This window comes from Stenella coeruleoalba, assembly GCF_951394435.1.
Source record: "Stenella coeruleoalba genome assembly, chromosome: 1".
NCBI lineage: Eukaryota > Metazoa > Chordata > Mammalia > Artiodactyla > Delphinidae > Stenella > Stenella coeruleoalba.
This window is the reverse complement of record NC_137169.1, coordinates 53,421,246-53,437,113: the sequence shown is the minus strand read 5'-3', so window position 1 is coordinate 53,437,113 and position 15,868 is coordinate 53,421,246. Positions and strand designations below refer to the sequence as shown.

Genomic DNA, 15,868 nt, shown 5'->3' with positions numbered 1-15,868 from the left:
CAAAATAGAGACTCCACTCTTAAAGGACGTACTCAAAACCTCACACTCTCTGGGATCCAGAGCAAAAGCAGTAATTTCAAAGGAGTCTGGGTCAGACCTACCTGCTGGTCTTGGCAGAGAGGCAGGAGGCAAGTGGAGCTCACCCTGGGGACATACACACTGGCAGCAGCCATTTTGGGGAGCTTGTTCTACCGCGAGGACCCCAGTGCTGTCAAGTACCATTTTGGACTCCTCCCTCTCGCTTATTATCTCTGGAACCAAGCCCCTCCCAACAGCATGTCACCACCTGTAATGTGATTCCTAAAGGCCATGCAACTAGCTAGGCAGAGACACAGGCTCACACACCAGCAGGCCAGCTACCTTAAGACCCCCCTCCCCTGAGCCCACAGCTGCCACAGGACCTGCGCTGTATAGAAGAGGGCCCAGGACCTGGCCCCACATACCAGTGCACCAGCACTAACCTCAGAACTGCCAGGCCTTGCAGCCAGAGAACCCAGGGCCTGGCCCCACCCACCAGTGGGCAGTCACCAGCCCCAGAACTCCCTGGGCCCAGGCCTTACCCACGAGTGTACCACCACCTCAACTCCAGGACCCCCAGGGCCCTACAACCAAAGACTCTGAGACCCAGCTTCACCCACCAATGAGCAGGCATTAGCCCCAGGACCATCTGGGCCTCGCCCCGCCCCCCACACCAACAGGCTGCTACCAGCTCTATAATCCCCAGGCTCTACAGCCAGATATTCCAGGATTCAGCTCTACCAACCAGTGGGCTGGCACTAGCCCCAGGACCTCAGACACTAGTGGGTGGGCAACAGCACCAGAATCCCATGGGCTACGGACCCACCCATCAGAGGGCAGACACCAGACCCAGGACCACCATAGCCCCACAGCCTGTCATGTCAGGACACAGCCCACCAACCAGCAGAAAAACACCACCCACAGGACACACTGGGTCCTGGCCCTGCCAACCAGCAAGCCAACACCAGCTCTAGGATATCCTGGGCCCCTCAGCCAGCCTCCCCAGGATCTGGCCCAACACACAAGTGGGTAAAAAATCAGGTTTGGGACACCCCAGACCCTGCAGCCAGCCATGCCAGAAAATGGACCTGACCACCAGTAGGCTGATAATAGATCCAGGACGCCCCAGCCCCACACCAGAACCCAGTTCCCACCCACCAGTGGGACAGCGCTAGCCCCAGGACCCTCTGGGGCTCTGCAGTCAGGTGCCTCATGACCCAGCCCCACCAACCAGCAGCCAACAGCCTCTGCACAAGACAAGGCCTGACAAAGAAACAGACTGGGGACCAGTCATGCCTACCAGACCAACCACAGTAGCCAGCTCACCACAACAGAAGGACCCATGCAGCCCACAAAGGAAGCACCCTTAGACCATATAGCTCCGGTAACTACAGGGGAGTGCACTGCTGGGACGCATAGGATGTCTCCTATACAAGGCCACTTCTCCAAGGCTGGAAACATAACCAACCTACCAAGTACATAAAAATAAAAATAGCAAATTAGGCAAAATGAGAAAACAGAGAAATATTTTGCAAATAAAGTAACAATATAAAATTTAGAAGAACTAAAGGAAGCAGAGATTAGCAATCTAACCAATAAAGTGGTCAAGGTAATGATCATAAAGATGTTCAAAGAACTCAGAAGAAGATTGGATGAACAGAGAGAGAAGTTAGAAGTTTGTAACAAAGAGTTAGAAAATACAAAGAAGAAAGAACAGAGGTAAATACAGTAACTGAAATAAAAAATACAACAGAAGAAATCAACAGAAGACTGCATGATATAAGCAATGGATCAGTGAGCTGGAAAACAAAGTAGTGAAAATCACTAAACCTGAATGGAAAAAGAAAAAGTAATAAAAAGAAACAAGGACAGTTTAAGAGACCTCTGCACAATGACTCACATTCACATTACACGGGTCCCAGAAGAAGAAGAGAGAGAAAAAAAGCAGAGAATGTATGAAAGACATAATAGTTGAAAACTTGCCTAAACTGGGAAACGAAACAGACACAGACGTCCAGGTCCAGGAAGCAGAGAGAGTCCCAAATGAGACCAACCCAAAAAAGACTACAACAAGACACATAGTAATTAAATTGGCAAAAATTAAAGATAAAGAGAACATTAAAAACAGCCAAGGAAGAAGCAACAATCTACAAAGGAACTCCCATTAGGCTATCAGCTGACTTTTCAGCAGAAACTCAGCAGGCCAAAAGGGAGTGGCATAATACATTTAAAGTAATGAAAGGGAAAAACCTACAACCAAGAAGACTCTACCCAGCAAGGCTTTCACTCAGATTTGATGGAGAGATCAAGATTCACAGACAAGCAAAAGCCAAAAGAGCTCAGCTCGACCAACCAGCTTTACAGGAATTGTTAAAGGGACTTCTCTAAATGAAAAAGAAAGGCCACAACTAGAAACATAAAAATTACAAAAGGAAAGCCTCATTGGTAAAGGCAAATATACAATAAAGGTAGTAAACCAACCAAGTACAAAGTTAGTAGGAAGGTTAAAAGACAAAAGTAGTAAAACCACCTACATCCACAATAACTAGTTAGGGATATACAAAACAAAAAGATGTAAAATATGATGTCAAAAACAATAAACGTGGTGGGAGGAGAAAAAATGCAGGGTTGTTAAAATGTGTTTGAACTTAAGAAATCAGCAACTTACAACAATCATATAAATATATAGAGATTGCTATATATAAACCTCATGGTAATAACCAAGCAAAAAACTACAATAGATACACAGAGAAAAAAAAGAAAAGAAAAAAGGTATCCAAATACAACAGTAAAGCTAGTCATCAAATTACAAGGGAAAAGAGCAAAAGAAGAAGAAAGGAACAAAAAGAACTACACAAACAACCCAAAACAGGTAATAGAATGGCAAAAATTACATAGCTATCAATAATTACTTTAAATGTAAATGGACTAAATACTCCAAACAAGGGCAGAGAGTGGCTGAATGGATACAAAAACAAGACCCATACATACGCAGCGTACATGAAACTCACTTCAGATCTAAAGACACAGACTGAAAGTGAGGGGATGGAAAAAGGTATTCTATGTAAATGGACATGAAAGCCAGGATAGCAACACTTATATCAAACAAAATAGACTTTAACAAAGACTATAACAAGAGACAAAGAAGGAGCTTGCATAATGATCAAGGAATCAGTCCAAGAAGTAGATATAACTGTTTTAAATATATAAGCACACAACATATGAGCACCTACATACATAAAGCAAATATTAACAGACATGAAGAAACTGACAGTAACACAATAACATCAATAGTATGGAACTTTAACACCCTACTTACATGAACTGAAAATCATCCAGACAGAAAATCAATTTGGAAAAAGGGGTATAAATGACACATTAGATCAAACGCATTTCAAAGATATATAGAGAACATACCATTCAAAAACAGCCAAATACACATTCTTTACAAATGCACATGGAACTTTCTCCAGGATAAATCAAACGCTAGGCCACAAAACAAGTCTCAGTAAATTTAATAAAATCCAAATTATATCATGAATCCTTTCTGACCAGAATGCTATGAGACTAGAAATCAACTACAAGAACAATACTGCAAAAAAGCACAAACACATGGAAGCTAAGCAATTTGCTAGTAAACAACCAATGTTTACTAGCATGATTTTGAGGTCACTGAAAAAATCAAAAAATACCTGGAGACAAATGGAAACAAAAACACGACAATCCAAAATCTATAGGACAATAAAAACAAAAATAAACAAACGTGACCTAATGAAACTTAGAAGCTTTTGCATAGCAAAGGAAACCATAAACAAGATGAAAAGACAACCCTCAGAATGGGAGAAAATATTTGCAAACAAAGCAACGGACAAAGGACTAATATCCAAAATATACAAGCAGCTCATGCAGCTCAATATTAAAAAAAACAAAAAACCCAATCCAAAAATGGGCAGAAGACCTAAATAGACATTTCTCCAAAGAAGATATACAGACTGCCAACAAACACATGAAAAGATGCTCAACATCATTAATCATTAGAGAAATGCAAATCAAAACTACAATGAGATACCACCTCACACCAGTCAGCATGGCCATCATCAAAAAATCTAGAAACAATAAATGCTGGAGAGGGTGTGGAGAAAAGGGAACACTCTTGCACTGCTGGTGGGAATGTGAATTGGTTCAGCCACTATGGAGAACAGTATGGAGGTTCCTTAAAAAACTACAAATAGAACTACCATATGACCCAGCAATCCCAATACTGGGCATATACCCTGAGAAAACCAAAATTCAAAGAGTCATGTACCAAAATGTTCATTGCAGCTCTATTTACAATAGCCCGGAGATGGAAACAATCTAAGTTCCCATCATCGGATGAATGGATAAAGAAGATGTGGCACATATATACAATGGAATATTACTCAGCCATAAAAAGAAACGAAATTGAGCTATTTGTAATGAGGTGGATAGACCTAGATAGAGTCTGTCATACAGAGTGAAGTAAGTCAGAAAGAAAACGACAAGTACCATATGCTAACACATATATATGGAATTTAAGAAGAAAAAAAAATGTCATGAAGAACCCAGGGGTAAGACAGGAATAAAGACACAGACCTACTGGAGAACGGACTTGAGGATATGGGGAGGGGGAAGGGTGAGCTGTGACAGGGCAAGAGAGAGTCATGGATATATACACACTAACAAACGTAAGGTAGATAGCTAGTGGGAAGCAGTCGCATGGCACAGGGATATCGGCTCGGTGCTTTGTGACCGCCTGGAGGGGTGGGATAGGGAGGGTGGGAGGGAGGGAGACGCAAGAGGGAAGAGATATGGGAACATATGTATATGTATAACTGATTCACTTTGTTATGAAGCAGAAACTAACACACCATTGTAAAGCAATTATACCCCAATAAAGATGTTAAAAAAAAAAAAAACTACAATGAGATATCACCTCACACCAGTCAGAATGGCCATCATAAAAAAAATCTACAAACAATAAAGGCTGGAGAGGTGTGGAGAAAAGGGAACCCTCTTGCACTGTTGGTGGGAATGTAAATTGATACAGCCACTGTGGAGAACAGTATGGAGGTTCCTTAAAAAACTAAAAATAGAACTATCACATAACCCAGCAATCCCTCTACTGGGCATATACCCTGAGAAAACCATAACTCAAAAAGAGTCATGTACCACAATGTTCACTGCAGCACTATTTACAATAACCAGGACATGGAAGCAACCTAAGTGTCCATTAACAGATGAATGGATAAAGAAGATGTGGCACATATATACAATGGAATATTACTCAGCCATAAAAAGAAACGAAATTGAGTTATTTGTAGTGAGGGGGATGGACCTAAAGTCTGTCATACAGAGTGAAGTCAGAAAGAAAAAAACAAATACCGTATGCTAACACATATATATGGAATCTTAAAAAAAATGGTTCTGAAGAACCTAGGGGCAGGACAGGAATAAAGACACAGACATAGAGAATAGACTTAAGGACATGGGAGGGGGAAGGGTAAGCTGGGACAAAGTGAGGGAGTAGCACTAACATATATACACTACCAAATGTAAAACAGATAGCTAGTGGGAAGCAGCTGCATAGCACAGGGAGATCAGCTTGGTGCTTTGTGTTCACCTAGAGGGGTGGGATAGGGAGGCTGGGAGGGAGACACAGGAGGGAGAGTATATGGGGATATAAGTATACGTATAGCTGATTCACTTTGTTATACAGCAGAAACTAACACAGCAATATAAAGCAATTATACTCCAATAAATTTTTTTTTAAAAAGTCCATTATGTTAAAAATGGAAATCTCTAAGAGATGCAATATCATTTTTTTTAACATTAGGAGAAGCTTTATTTAACAAGGTATGATTTATGTTGAGACTCTATGCTGACATTATGCAATGTCATTTCTACTTTTTTTTTGTACTTGTCTTTATTAAATTGTTTACCTCGAGCCTCTTTTAAAATAATAACAGAATTATTCAAAAATAAATCGCTCAAATGAAAAACTTAACATAGGAAATTACAAGTATGTCCAGGTTATGTTAAATTCTAACAAAAACAACTTAAACTGCTCAACTAAGAAATCTACAGAGAAGACACCCTATTATAAAGTTCCTAAACAGTCTATGAGAAAGATAAAAATGCTGAGACAAAGTGCTTTTCTCCTTTTTAAGATAAACAACATTATTCTTGTGTTTCTCAAAGACATCAGATTCAGCTATTTAGTCATTTACAAAACTTAACTTCCTCAACGTAGTTCCCCAGAACAGCTTTAGCTGAGTAAAATGACTTGGAGGCTACCCCTTGTTAACTCATAATTTTTTTTTCTCCTAAAAATAAATGTGGTGAGATCTGGAAAGAGGAAAAAGCATAAATTAATACTTGCATCCATTCAGTCTACTAAAATATTTTCTTTAAATGAGTCTCAGGTATGAATAGGGAATATAGTTAATAATTACATAATATCTTTGGATGGTGACATACTGTAACTAATTGTGGTGATCATTTTAAAATGTATAAAAATACCAAATCACTATGTTAATAGGAACTAACATAGTGTTTAGGTCAATTATACTTCAAAAACAAACAAACTCATAGAAAAAGACATCAGATTTCTGGTTACCAGAGGAGGGGATGGCAGAGGGGGAGTTGGATGAAGGTAGTCAAAAGGTACAAACTTCCAAAAAAAAAAAAAAGTATAAACTTCCAGTTATTTAAAAAAAAAAGTTACAAACTTCCAGTTGTAAGATAAATAAGTACTAGGGATGTAATTAACATGATAAATATAATTAGCACTGCTGTATGTTATATATGAAACTTAAGAGGGTAAATCCTGAGTTCTCTTCACAATAATTTTTTTTCTATTTCTTTAATTTTGTATCTATATGAGATGACAGATGATTACTCAACTTACTGTGATAATCATTTCATGATGTATGTAAGTCAAATCATTATGCTGTACATCTTAAACTTATACAGTGCTGTGTGTCAATTATACCTCAATAAAGCTGGAAGAAAATGTATATAATAATTTTAAAAAATCAATGAAGAAAAAAATTTTTTCTTTTTGTTTGCCAGGGAAAGGCAAGACAAACAGTACTTTTAGTTTAACTATAAAAGAAAAAACACATACAAATGAAGAAACCACAATTCTAAACTATCCTCACCTACAAATTCCCTTTCCAAAAGCTTTCCTGATTTAAAAAAAAAAAATTAGAAATGAATTAAAATTCACTAGTCTATCAATTATAAAGTGAAGAGATGATTTACCCATTATCCAGTATATTTCAATCTCCTGTGATACCTAAAATACATGGTTTGACTGCTCCAGGAAAAAAAAAAATGATACGCCAAAACTCTTGGTTATTTTATGTAGTGTTATCAGAGCCTCAGTCTAAAAAACCATCCAAATAACATTCTCCACAATTTCCAAATACTTTTTAGAAGGGATTTATGGTTTATTTCTTAAAACTTCAGAGAAATTGGTAACACTTTTTTCAAGTAGACATTCTTCACTAACGCATACTACAACAAATTTTATCATCCACCATTTCCATATTTCTGTTTGCTGTTTACATTCTGATGATTCCAGTTTTAATTTAAAAATAATAGCATTAAAGAGGAGAAAACTCTTTACCTCAGTAAACATAGATAAAGCCACTAGATGAGGTTCATTCCTCAACTTTATTGTTAATGATTTGAAGTGCAGAGTGAAGACTAAACAGAGCTGTTTTGGAAGACAGAACTACAACATTCGATATGAAAATCATCGGTTGAGACCCAAATGTCATTTTTAGAGAGTCACTTTTCTAACCACAACCACACATTAAGATAGTCGATAAATTATAAATTGATAAATGTAAACAGTACTCAAATCGATGTCCTTGAAGAGCAGATAAGGATAATCAGCCTCCCCCATACGGCAATAAATAGAATATTTTATCCACTGAGGATTTAAAGCCAGTAAAAACTGACAGAACTTTAGGGAACTGATTCTACAGAATATATCTCAGTCACGCAGCACAACCAATAAAAACACTGCAGGATTCCAGGATTTGTGTATGGTTGGGCATCTTCCCCCAAATGGTATTCTGCAGCAAAAGAAATATAGATATTGATTTCGAATTTTTGATGTGCTTTTAACTATCCCATCAAATAAATTGACCTGTGAGGAAGTTTTTCATCTACTGTAACCTTTTCTACCTGTTGGCATTTTTATTAACAAATATCAATCCCGGGCTTCCCCGGTGGCGCAGTGGTTGAGAGTCCGCCTCCCGGTGCAGGGGACACGGGTTTGTGCCCTGGTCCAGGAGGATCCCACGTGCCGCGGAGCGGCTGGGCCCGTGAGCCATGGCCGCTGAGCCTGCGCGTCCAGAGCCTGTGCTCCGCGATGGGAGAGGCCACAGCAGTGAGAGGCCCGCATACCGCAAAAAATAATAATAGTAATAAATAAAATGCTATAGTAATTAAGAGAAATATTTTTCCACTTCCAATGAGAACATTCACACATGAAAAAAATCACAGGGTAACACACAGTCATAACTGGCATTCTTCAAATAGAAAGAACAAGGACATACAAATAACATAAATCTTTCTATTCTGGGTGTCAATACAGGAAAACGCCATATTTTTTAGGAATGAGTTAAAGTACCCTGAACAATTATGTCTATTGTTAAAGATTAATGCTTGAATTGTATCATCAGTCAAAAGAAGAGCACTGTTTAAAATGTTCACAAACATAATTGTTTTGGCTTACAAATGGAATTGTTTGATGACATTTTCCTCATCGTTTCTAATTTTAAACAGTAAAAAATTATATCAATTTGAAAAAAGAGCTACAAATTTAAAGCCTTATAAAGATAAAAACTGCATATTCTCTATCTGATATAACTATCCTAGAGCTCCCTATTACTATATATTATGATAAAGTTTTAAATTATTATGTCTACTTTAGTAGTTTTACAGATAACCGATTTTACAGAAAGAGTCTATTAAAAAGTAGTTTAGTAGGAACTTAACTATATTTTAAATTGATAACATAATCACAGAAGAAATAATTCAAATACCTTTGAACACCCGCTTTCTTTGACTATATATCTTTAGTGGGATATATTATAAGGACATAAAGTGGCAAAGAAGTCTTTACTTGGTAAATCTGTTGCAGGAGGGAGTATCAGTATAGCAATTCCAAAACTATCATATGTGTGCGTAGGGCAGATTAAATGAGTAAATATATTGATATGGTTGAGAATCAGAATTCTCCCTGTAGGAAAAGGGAGACACAAATATGAACTGAGGAAAGGTAAAGTTGAACTCTGTGATTCTGAACTTGAATTGAAGGTATCCTATGAAATCATGATTTCTTTTAAAAAATGTGTGTGTATGTGTGTAACCATTTAAAGGGCCTAGAAGCAACAACAGTAGTAGTAGTGAGTATATTCAATGCCCAAATTTTGGTTTCTAAGTACCATTTTCCACTAAAATGAACGAGGGCTCCACTGTTAAATAGTTGATTCCAAGTAGAATATACAAGGTGAGCCTGGAACACCTTATTGTACAAAGAAGTAAGAAGGTGCCCAAATACCAATGTGGACATATGCAAAGGCCACAGGAACTAGTTTGAAGGGACTAAACAAATTTGAGATAATTCAGTCATCAAAAAGAATAATGGTAACAGATCATCACATCGGATACGTTCTTTAAAAAGGAATCCTTGGGTACATAGCGGCACTAAAATAAAAGGAGAGGGACTTCCTTGGTGTTCCAGTGGTTAAGAATCCGCCTTCCAGTGCAGGGGACGAGGGTTCGATCCCTGGTCAGGGAACTAAGATCCCATAGGCCACAAGGCAGCTAAGCCCATGCACTCTGGAGCCCACACGCCACAACTAGAGAGAAGCGCACATGCCTCAACAAAGAGCCCACGCACCACAACTAAGACCCAATGCAGCCAAATAAATAAATAAAATTTTTTTTGTATCTTCCTTTAAAATAAAATAAAAAGTGAGAGGAGGAATATCTCTTCTTTAAAGAAAATAGCCAGCAAACATATGTAGAAGGATTGAGAGAACTGGAAAACCATTATTTGGCAACAACCAATGCAATGATTTATTCAGGCAAGGTTTATCAATGGCTACTAAAACCACCATACAGAAAAAAAATTGTTGGAAAACAGAATATCTAATGATAAAGTATCACCTCCACAGATTAATCGTTAAGTATAAAAGGGAAAAGACACCTTTAAAATGTAGGAATCTGGTTAACCTAAGTGATCAACCTTAACGTCACCAATAAATGGACAAATTATCATTACATTACTCTTGATGTGATCAAATGGAAAGTTTACAATAACTACCATGTAACAGTCTTGAAAAAAAAACTATTTAGCCTGAAACTGTGAAGAAACAATCAAATTCATTTTATGAGGCATTCTACAAAACAATTGGTCTAGACTTTTCAAAAATGTCAATGTCTTGGGACTTCCCTGGTGGCGCAGTGGTTGAGAGTCCGCCTGCCGATGCAGGGGACACGGGTTCGTGCCCCAGTCCGGGAAGGTCCCACATGCCGCGGAGCGGCTGGGCCCGTGAGCCATGGCCGCTGAGCCTGCGCATCCGGAGCCTGTGCTCCGCAACGGGAGAGGCCACAACAGTGAGAGGCCCGCGTACCACAAAAAAAAAAAAAAAAAAAAAGAAGGAAGATAGGAGGAAAAAGAAAAGGTGAGGATTGTTCTAGATAAAAGAAAACAGAGAGATATGACAACCAAATACAATTCAATGAAATCTCTTACTCAATTCAGTGTTATTTTCCTAAAAAGCTATAAGAGACATTACTGGAACATCCGGGTAAATCTGAATTTTTTCATATGGCCTATACATTAGATAATATTATCATATCAAAATTAAATTATTTGGGTATGCTAATGGCATTATGGTTATGTAGAAGGATATCCTAGTTCCTAGGCGATGCATGATGAAGTATTTAGAAGTATCATGATGTTTCCACCTTACTTTCAAATGCTTCAGCAAGGAAAAAAAAAGTGTACATTTGTGTGTGTGTGTGTGTGTGTGTGTGTGTGTGTGTGTGTTAGAGAAAAAGCAAAAGAAGCATAATGTTAACAACTAGTGAGTCTAGGTAAAGGATATACAGGTATTTGTTGTACTACTCTTTAAACTTTTTTGTATAGGTTTGAAACTTTCAAAAGAAAAAAAGTTGGGGAAAAAAGTAGGATGGAAATTAAATCGACTTTAGAGCAGCTGATCAGACTTTATAACGTTTAACTACTTCTTCACCCTATCCATAAGACCTAAAAGCCAGTACAAAGTTCAGACAGGTTGGACTAAAAATGAAAGTAATAATCCTAACAAATAATAAGTAATTATAAGCCAATCCATCATTAACTTCCAGTTATAGCTGTAAACTAACCATAATCTCTGATGAGAATTCTGTGAAAGATGACATGTGCTGACTCACCTAGGACAATTGTGAATAAACAAAAGCTGTCTTGTATAACATTTTCTCCAAATCCAAATATGACTACCAAACGATTTTTTCCCCAATCAAGATCTATTAGTTAAAAGGAACTCTAAATTAAAATGTTGTTACAGAAGTACAGATGATCCCAGACACCACATCACTATAATAATAATGATAACAATAATAATAAACAAACTCTGTACCAGGAATTTTGTAAACCTATGCACACATACCATCTCACTTAATCCTCAAAACAACTCTATAAGGCAGGTACTATTATTATCCTCATTTTATAGATTTAAAAAATAACAAAGGCTGAATAACTTTTGCAAGATCATACTGCTACTAAATAGCAAAACACACCTTGAATCCAGGCAATTTGACTCCAAGCCCAAGCTTTTTGCTCTGTACCCTCTACTGCTTTACTATGAAATGTAAAATTTAAATAATAACTGACTGTATTAATTCAATATCTACCAAAAACTACACAATGGAGTTATTTCAAAGAAAATCATAAGCATGTCTTTTTTCCCTAATATACATATTTATATTTACACATACACCAACTGAATGAAGTTAGAATTTAACCAGATGCCCAATTTACTGCCAAATCCCAAGTGCAAATAAAAATGATATAGAGCTGTATTACTCAGTTACCTATTCATACATATGGTTGAATATGTTACATATAAATTCAAAACAAATACCAACATATTTCCAAAAGCCTTCATCTAGAACCTTATCCCTGCCCACTCAAGGGAAAAAATACTGAAAAAACTTATTTCAGGTACAGCATTCCTCAAACATACTTAACTTAAACAACGACATAAAAGGAAAAAAAGAATAATTAAGACATAAACCTTGAACACTGATGCCACGGTGAAAAAATATTAAGAAACAAAGCATGTCCCCCCAAACCCAGTCATCTTACAATGTTCTCTACCTCAATGAACTGTACCACAATCCATCCAGTTACATAAGCCAAAATGGTAGTGGTGGCTGATGGCACCTTTCTCTCCCTCATTCCTCATAACCAATTCATCACCTAGTTCTACCTCCTAAACATCTCTAAAACCCATCCACTTTTACCTGTCTTCACCACCACCTTGTCTAAGATATTACCATCTCTCATCTGGCCTCTCCTCATCCACACTCTTATCTCCTCTGTAAACAGTTTTTCTTCTGTATAACATCAAGTCCTTTTTCATAGAATTTACAATAGTTGCAACTTTACATTTCTTTGATGGAATATTTGATTTATGTCTGCCTCCCCTCATAAGTTCTATGAGGTAGAGACTGCATTTACTCATCACTATATCACTGTGGCCTAGAAGCGTGCCCAGTAAATAAATAAATGCTAAATGATTGAATGCATGTCAAAGATTACAAACATTTATAAACAGTCCAAAAAAATTAAGTAGTTACAAGACTCACGAACCATCATAAGGAGTACCTTATTTCATCATTTCTAGATCACACATTTTTACATTTTAAACTCTGAAACTGAATACACCTTACAGTTGACAATCTTTTTATGTTTAATGGGCAATATTTTTTTTCTTTCACGGCAGTTCATAAAATAATGGTGCACCTTGGAATACAATAAACAAACAAATAAAAAACCCTCATCACAGGTAAATCTACAATACACCTGACCCACTCAGTTCAAACCTGGTAGTCTAGCCTCCCTTCTCCTTTGGCCACCACGCCACTCCCAACATTCAATAATTAACAGTGCTTACTGGTTCTTTCACCAACAGTTATCCAATTAATTCTTTTCTTTAAATCCCACAATAATAACACTAGATCTATCTAATTCCTCATTGCCTGGTATCTGAGGTCTTGCCACAGCTTCATTCATTTAAACATTTGTTTCAAATTCAGCCAACACTGCCCACCTATATGCAAAGAAATGAAGATACAAAGCAATCCAGTTAACTGTCCCTCCCACTAATCTCTCTCTCCTACAATTTAGAATTGTGCTCATTTTATGCCTCAAACTGGAATTACTTTCCTCCCAATTTCTACCTACCAAATTTATACTATTTTAGTTCTAGATCAAATCTCATCTTCTTCATGAAATATTCCCTGGTTAATCTCTCTTTTCAACCTTAACATTCTAAAACACATAAAACCAAACGCATACGGGCTATATTTTGTTTCTTGAAGGCAAGGTTTACATGTCAAACATTCTAATAGAATGTAAGCTCCCTAAAAGCAGAGACTTTTGTCTCTTGTTCACTGTTCTATTCCCAGCACCCAGAAGAGTATCTGGTACGTAATAGCTGCTTAGCAAGTATTTATTGAATTAATGCTCTTTATATATTGCAGAGTAGTGAACAAATCTTTGCAACTGTAGTAAGTAGGAAGAGTCAAAAGGAACTGGACTAAATTACTTGAATTCTTTGAGCTTCAGTTTCTTCATCTGCTAAATGTAAATAATACTCAATAGCTCAATGAGTTGGTATAATGATTTAATGCAATAATGCTTTAAAGCAGCGGTCCCCAAACTTTTTGACACCAGGAACCAGTTTCGTGGGGAGGGGAATATGGTTCAGGTGGTAATGCAAGTGATGGGAAGCCGCTGATGAAGCTTCGCTGGCCCACCACTCACCTCCTACTGGGCAGCCCCGTTCCTAACAGGCCGCAGACCAGTACCAGTCCGTGGCCTGGGGGGTGGGGACCCTTGCTTTAAAGCATCTGGTACAGAGCTGAGGGCAAGAGGATGTTCTCAATAAATGTTTTGATGATATTGTGACAAAAGTTAAATAGGAAGAAGCATTTAATAAATGCCTACTAAATGAATAAAATCTCAGGAAAAATATAAAAAATGTGAGTAATGTCTAGCCTATCATTCATCCAATAAAGAATTTCATGAGTGAATTAATTCTGAAATATTATACATTTAGCCCCACTCTTAAACGTGGCTAAAACCATTTCTGACTAATTAGGAATAACCTCATTTAGACTGGGTACATGTATTAATATTTATATTTTATTGACATAGAGATTATCTTTGACTCCTAAAGAAGAACAATAATTTTGCTATTAGAATAGTAAAATACTCATAATAGAAGAAAGCTGCAAAGTTATTTAACTTACATGGCCCCAAGAAAGACAAGAAGTGCAAAAATTTCTGTCTACAAAACATTACTGAATAGTAAACAATGCTGTTTTACCAGATCTAACAAATTATGCAGAAGGGGCTTCCCTGGTGGCGCAGTGGTTAAGAATCCGCCTGCCAATGCAAGGAACACGAGTTCGAGCCCTGGTCCGGGAAGATCCCACATGCCACAGAGCAAATAAGCTCATGCGCCACAACTACTGAGACTGTGCTCTAGAGCCCGCGAGCCACAACTACTGAAGCCCGTGTGCCTAGAGCCCGTGCTCTGCAACAAGAAGCCACCACAATGAAAAGCCCGCGCACCACAACAAAGAGTAGCCCCCGCTCACCACAATTAGAGAAAGCTGGCGCACAGAAACGAACACCCAACGCAGCCAAAACTAAATAAATTAAATATATATATAGAGAGAGAAATATCTCATAAACAATCACAACAAATAAACTTTTCAATATATTTGTATTCCATTTTACAGAAAAATGAGCATCAGTTAAATGGTTTTTAAACTCTTTTTACTAAACTATAAAAGTTCTCATATTGGCTACTTTTTAACTTTAAACACGTCCCAAAATTTTACAGTGAAAGAACTGATAATTAATTCAATACAGCATCAGATTATTCGACTAATTAGAAACTCTCCCTTGTTCAGGGAAGACACTTTATTTACTTGTAAATTGGTACACACACAGACTTTACCTTTCAAAAGCTTTTCTAATCCCTCTGTGTATTTTCAATGACTCACAATCTAATTACAAATCATAAACAACTAAGGAGGAAAGAGCATTCCCTTGTGTCTATCTGCTATTAATTGACACAAAATCATCGCAAAAATTCTACTGGGGACATATGTTTCGAGTAGGAGAAGGGAAAAAAATCCCATCTAAGTTAATTCAGATACAAAGAGCTGTAGGATGAGGTATTCTCCTCTAACCATAGGGTAGCAGTGAATCCCCCTTGTGGGAGAATAATCAATACAAAACAAAAATGTAAGCCAAATAGATCTTAAGTATAAACTTCATAAGCAGAGTCATGCTTGGCTGTTCGTCTCGTATTCACCAGTCATCATAAGAATGTGTTTGAACATCCAACCTAAAAAGCCCTGACATGTGGATGGAAGTCGAAGAGTTGAGGATGAGTAAGAAACAAATAAAGTGACTAAACGTTAATGTCTGAATGGAAAAGCATTAAGATATTCAGGCAAATGTGTTAAGAGTCTGAAGCAGTAACAAAGGCCTAAAAAGGGA

The 15,868-nt window shown here is 37.6% G+C and overlaps 1 protein-coding gene across 4 annotated transcripts in view; it reads right to left on the bottom strand.

Annotated features, from left to right (window-relative positions):
* ATG4C (autophagy related 4C cysteine peptidase) overlaps nucleotides 1-15,868 on the bottom strand; it is a 90,695-nt gene that overhangs the window by 74,263 nt on the left and 564 nt on the right. The window lies entirely within an intron of this gene.